The sequence below is a fragment of the Xenopus tropicalis genome, chromosome 6 (genome assembly GCF_000004195.4).
Source record: "Xenopus tropicalis strain Nigerian chromosome 6, UCB_Xtro_10.0, whole genome shotgun sequence".
NCBI classification, from domain to species: domain Eukaryota; kingdom Metazoa; phylum Chordata; class Amphibia; order Anura; family Pipidae; genus Xenopus; species Xenopus tropicalis.
Genome location: NC_030682.2, coordinates 79,189,281 through 79,195,558, shown reverse-complemented (window position 1 = coordinate 79,195,558; position 6,278 = coordinate 79,189,281). Strand labels below are relative to the sequence as shown.

Sequence of the window (6,278 nt, the reverse complement as noted above, 5' to 3'; positions counted from 1 at the left end):
TTTTAAAAATGCCATGGCTGAAAGTAAAGCAAAGTTTTGGAAAGTCTTATTTGATATAAATATATGAGAAATAGAAGGTGTATGTTGCTGTGTAACACAAGGCATAATAATAACATGTTTGTGTTAGGCTGATGCCACACGTGGCCGATTGTGGGACTTGCAGGCTAAGAGTCGGGCCCTATGCTGGCATCATGTCCCCAGAACCATTGCGTTGGCCTGGGTGCAGGCACACATGGCGGATTTCGGCCCAGAAATGCGTGAGTATTTAATTCTTCTTCAAAACCCCACTGTGTGTGCCTGTGCCCAGGCTGACGCAATTGTTCTGGGTGCAGACCAGGAAGAAGCTCATGCCGGTGTAGGGGCTGATTCTTGGCTACTAAAGAAACAAATTGCCACCCCAAAGTGCATTTGATATTCTCTTAAAATGTTTTTCTCTATTGTGACCCTATTATTTTTTCTTACCTGACAGATGTCCGTGTCAGGGATTTCTGGAGTCTCCTGATTAAAGAAAAGGTAAGAGAAAGATGTTGCACGTTGTAATAAAGCAGCTAATATACAGCCTTACATAAAATATAGGGTGATTTTTATTTGCCCCCTACTCTCCCCTCTCTTATGCTTACCCGGCAGTTGTCTATAGCCGGCTCCATTTTGTGCTCTGGTTTCTCCTCCTAAGAGAAATAAAGTTACCTGATCAGTTTACTATAACTCTGTAGTTTAGTATCTAAAAAGGACCTTGTACAATACAAATTCAAATTCACAAGTTCCAAAACCCAAACCATGTTATGTATGTTTATTTTTTACTACTTAGCTGGCAGTTTTTGCCAGGGATTTCTGGTGGTTCCTGGTTAAGAGATAAAAGTCAAGTTATCAAATCAACTCAGCTTTTTAGAAAGAAGTGAATATAAGTTATATGTAATATTCAGGGACTGGTGTTTTATTATTGAATTATTTGCTACTCACTTGGCAAACGGCGTTGCCAGATCCAACCGATGGTACCTGGTTAAGAGAGGAAAATTGATCAGAGCCATGGATGTCTTCTAAATTGGGGGGGGCAGTGCTAGAACTATTGTATGTACTGATTCATATGTGGATGGAATTAACATTTATATCACAAGTTATATGGGTACGGGGTTCATTGGCTATAGGTGTCTGTTTGCAAACAGTCATATTAAATGGTAAATTCTGTTAAAGTCAACACAACATTTAGGAAGAAGCTAATGATATAAGGAATCTATGATACCGACTCCTTTACTACTTACCAGGCAGATAAATTCCTGGGGCTCCTCAGTGGGCTCCTCCTGGGTGAGTGAAACAAAAGTTGACATTACTTTATGGAAAGAGAAGGCCTAAGCACACATCTGGGTTTAGGCTTCCAGGTAACAGGATTTTCTCGGTAAGATATTTTACCACCTCAGACCAGTACAAATATATAGAAGGGCAAGCCCAGCATCTGCATATTGACATACGGGGCAGGGGGCATTGGGTTATTGCCTATGGCCTTTAGCTTCAGGGGGTAATATATGTCCTATGAATTATTCCAAATCTTATCTTTTGTGGAAATCAGATAACTATACATTTCACATGGGGCTTCTTCCCACAAATCTTCCTCTAGGTTAGGAAGATCTCTGACCCATTAAAAAATATGTTAATATTAAAAAATATGTTAATATGTTTGGTGTTCGCTTTCATGGGCCCCAAACAGAACAATGTTTAGAGATCATCAGTCCCTCCATGAAGTTTCCCACAGAATGAAATATGTGAAATAAAATCCTTACCTTGCCGAAGCAAGGGAAAAAACGCCTCAAACGCTTGAACACTTTGTTCATCGCTCGCTGAAAAAAAGAAAAACATCACGTTAGCACTTCCCAATACTGTGTTCTATGTACAATTTATTTAATTTTTGGCGAGCAGCGAATTTTCCCGCCCACCACTACTATAGAGCTGAAAGCGGATACCCAGGCAGGAGAATTACCCCTTAAAATACCCCCTGAGAAAGGAGTTCCTGCCCAATACCGCTGTCAGATCTAAAGGCTTTTCTTGCTGGGCCCGTGCCCTTTTTGATAATGAGAAGCACAGTCCCAGGAAAGAGATAAGCCGCCTAACAAGTTGCCCCCCCCCCCCAGTAAATTGAGACTTGCTGTAGAAGAAATCATAAACTGTTTCACTGGTTCCCATTTGCTACATTACCTCTTAAATGAAGCTCTCCAGGTGATGTTAAAAAAAAAAGATGGAATGGAGGGGCCGGCCCAGGGCCGGAGTCCCTAAGGGACCCCCTCAGTAGGTGCTGGCTCTCCTCAAGGCTCGTTCAACTAAAGATGGAAAAGGTGAACTGAGGAGAAGCCAGAAAAATCACAGTCTAAAAAAACTGGTTAAGCGCCGAAGCAGCAAACCGCCAACTAGTCGCACACCGCAGCAATCTGTATAGAGACAGGAATAAAAAGGGCAAGTCAGCTTCATGGATAATGCATTTACCATTTTAACGTGCAACATTGGATGAGGGGCCCCATTCAAAGTGTTCCCCCGAAATCTCACGCTTACTAACACTCATGCTGGGATTCCATTTGGTACCTAGGGGGTTAAATTGGTACTAGGGCTCATTTACTAACATAGGTGCCTAAATGCAAGTTGCAGTTGCCAATAGCAACCAATCAGTAATTGGCTGTTACCATTCCCCTAAGGGGCATCACCATAATTTCAGAAGCACTGATTTAGATGTACCCCCTGCAATAGTAAGAAATAGTAAATCAGGCCCTGTGTCCATGGTAAGTGCAAGTACATTCAGTTACACATTAAGGTTGGTACATAAGGGCAGGCAGATACCCGGGGGCAGAGGGGCAAAACTCTTAGCAGCCTGTCAGTACTGCCCAACCCTGGGTCTGTGTCTCCCAACCAGCGCTAGGAGTAAAGGCGCCTGCAATTCTCCAAATTCACTAAAATCGTTGACAGGAGCAACATCCCCTAGTCTGGGGGGGGGGAGTCACCCAACTATTGCCCCTCTTTTTTAGCTAAAATAAGGGTTTTTAGGCAAAACATCTACTACAGGAGAGATGCTTGCTTACCTCTCACCACAATGGCAACCAACGGACTCTACCAACTGTCACTATCCTAGAGTGAAGGCAGCTCTCATCATATGACAAATTTGTATGGGCTTTATTTGCCCTAAGATGTGCAGTACATACATTGTATGTACTTATTGTGTACCCAGGTTGGTACATAAGGGCAGGGCAGATACCCGGGGGCAGAGGGGCAAAACTCTTAGGAGCCTGTCAGTACTGGGAACAACAAGCCCATTTTAGTGGAAAATTCTCCAAATTCACTAAAACCAGTGACAGGAGCAGCATCCCCTAGTCTGGGGGGGGGGAGTCAACCAACTATTGCCCCTCTTTTTTAGCTAAAATAAGGGTTTTTAGGCAAAACATCTATCAGAGAAGATGCACGCTTACCTCTCACCACAATGGCAACCAACGGACTGTACCAACTGTCACTTTTCTAGGGTGAAGGCAGCTCTCATCACATTGACAACACATTGACATCACATTGACATCACATTGACAACACAATGCAGGCGCTGCTGTTAAAGGTTAAGGGGTATAGTTATCATGCTGTGTAAAAAGTGGAGTAAAGCATTACCGGTGATGTTGCCCAGGGCAAAGAATAAGCAATTAGATTTCAACAGCTAGAAAACCAAATCAAAGCATCTGATTGGCTGCTATGAACAACATCACCGGTGATGTTTTACTCCACTTTTTACATAGCATGATAAATATACCCCTAAGTGTACCCTTTTGATGAGTGAGGTTTATATGGGCTTTGTTTGCTCTTAGATGGGCAGTACATACTGTAACTATAAACCCAGTGAGAATGAGGAATGAATGGATATTGGGAAGTTGTATAAGGAGTCAGAACCAGCAGTGCAGAGAAGGGAAAGGGACAGACAGACACAGTGACAGTTACACATAACTATAAACCCAGTGAGAATGAGGAATGAATGGATATTAGGAAGTTGTATCAGGAGTCAGAACCAGCAGTGCAGAGAAGAGAAAGGGACAGACAGACACAGTGACAGTTACACATAACTATAATCCCAGTGAGAATGAGGAATGAATGGATATTGGTGAGTTGTATCAGGAGTCAGAACCAGCAGTGCAGAGAACAGAAACGGACAGACTGACAGACATAATGACAATTATACAAGTTACACATAACTATAAACCCAGTGAGAATGAGGATTGAATGGATATTGGGGAGTTGTATCAGGAGTCACAACCAGCAGTGCAGTGAAGAAAAAAGGGACAGACAGACACAGTGACAGTTACACATGACTATAAACCCAGTGAGAATTAGGAATAAATGGATATTAGGAAATTGTATCTGGAGTCAGAACCAGCAGTGCAGAGAAGGGAAAGGGACAGACAGACACAGTGACAGTTACACATAACTATAAACCCAGTGAGAAGGAGAAATGAATGGATATTGGGAAGTTGTATCGGGAGTCAGAACCAGCAGTGCAGTGAAGAGAAAGGGACAGACAGACACAGTGACAGTTACACATAACTATAAACCTAATGAGAATGAAGAATGAATGGATATTGGGGAGTTTTATCAGAAGTCAGAACCAGCAGTGCAGAGAACAGAACGGGACAGACAGACAGACATAGGGACAGTTACACTTAACTATAAACAGACTGACAGACATAATGACAATTATACATAACTATAAACCCAGTGAGAATGAGGATTGAATGGATATTGGGGAGTTGTATCAGGAGTCACAAACAGCAGTGCAGTGAAGAAAAAAGGGACAGACAGACACAGTGACAGTTACACATGACTATAAACCCAGTGAGAATTAGGAATAAATGGATATTAGGAAGTTGTATCAGGAGTCAGAACCAGCAGTGCAGAGAAGGGAATGGGACAGACAGACACAGTGACAGTTACACATAACTATAAACCCAGTGAGAATGAGGAATACATTGATATTGGGGAGTTGTATCAGGAGTCAGAACCTGCAGTTCCGGTAAGGGAAAGGGACAGACAGACACAGTGACAGTTACACATAACTATAAACTCAGTGAGAATAAGGAATTTATGGGTCTTGGGAAGTTTTATCCGGAGTCAGAACCAGCAGTGCAGAGAAGGGAAAGAGACAGACAAACACAGTAACAGTTACACATAACTATAAACCCAGTGAGAATGCGGAATGAATGGATATTGGGAAGTTGTATCAGGAGTCAGAAGCAGCAGTGCAGAGAAGGGAAAGGGAGAGACAGACACAATGAGAGTTACACATAGCTATAAACCCAGTGAGAATGAGGAATGAATGGATATTGGGAAGTTGTATCAGGAGTCAGAACCAGCAGTGCAGAGAAGGGAAAGGGACAGACAGACACAGTGACAGTTACACATAACTTTATACCCAGTGAGAATGAGGAATGAATGGATATTGGGAAGTTGTATCAGAAGTCAGAACCAGCAGTGCAGAGAAGGGAAAGGGACAGACAGACACAGTGACAGTTACACGTAATTATAAACCCAGTGAGAATGAGGAATGAATGGATATTGGGAAGTTGTATCAGGAGTCAGAACCAGCAGTTCCAGAAAGGGTACAGACAGACACAGTAACAGTTACACATAACTATAAACCCATTGAGAATTAGGACCGAATCGATCTTGGGGAGTTGTATCAGGAGTCGGAACCAGCAGTACAAAGAAGAGAAAGGGACAGACAGACACAGTGAGAGTTACACATAACTATAAACCCAGTGAGAATGAGGAATGAATGGAGATTAGTAAGTTGTATTAGGAGTCAGAACCAGCAGTGCAGTTCCGGAAAGGGACACACAGACACAGTGACAGTTACACATAACTATTAACCCAGTGAGAATGAGGAATGAATGGATATTGGGAAGTTGTATCAGGAGTCAGAACCAGCAGTGCAGAGAAGGGAAAGGGACAGACAGACACAGTGACAGTTACACATAACTATAAACCCAGTGAGAATGAGGAATGAATGGATATTGGGAAGTTGTATCAGGTGTCAGAACCAGCAGTGTAGAGAAGAGAAAGGGACAGACAAAAACAGTGACAGTTACACATAACTATAAACCCAATGAAAATTTGGACTGAATAGATATTTGGGAGTTGTATCAGGAGTCGGAACAAGAAGTACAAAGAAGTGAAAGGGACAGACAAACATAGTGACAGTTACACATAACTATAAACCCAGTGAGAATTAGGATTGAATCGATATTGTGGAGTTGTATCAGGAGTCGGAA

The 6,278-nt window shown here is 42.4% G+C and overlaps 1 long non-coding RNA gene across 1 annotated transcript; it reads right to left on the bottom strand.

Annotated features, from left to right (window-relative positions):
- Positions 1-619: 619 nt before the first annotated feature.
- LOC116411716 lies at positions 620-2,372 on the bottom strand. Its single transcript, XR_004223310.1, has 5 exons — positions 2,188-2,372; positions 1,776-1,832; positions 1,260-1,298; positions 961-996; positions 620-668 (listed from the first exon to the last, which is right to left on the bottom strand). It is a non-coding gene; the product is annotated as an uncharacterized LOC116411716 (long non-coding RNA).
- Between the last annotated feature and the right edge of the window lie 3,906 nt (positions 2,373-6,278).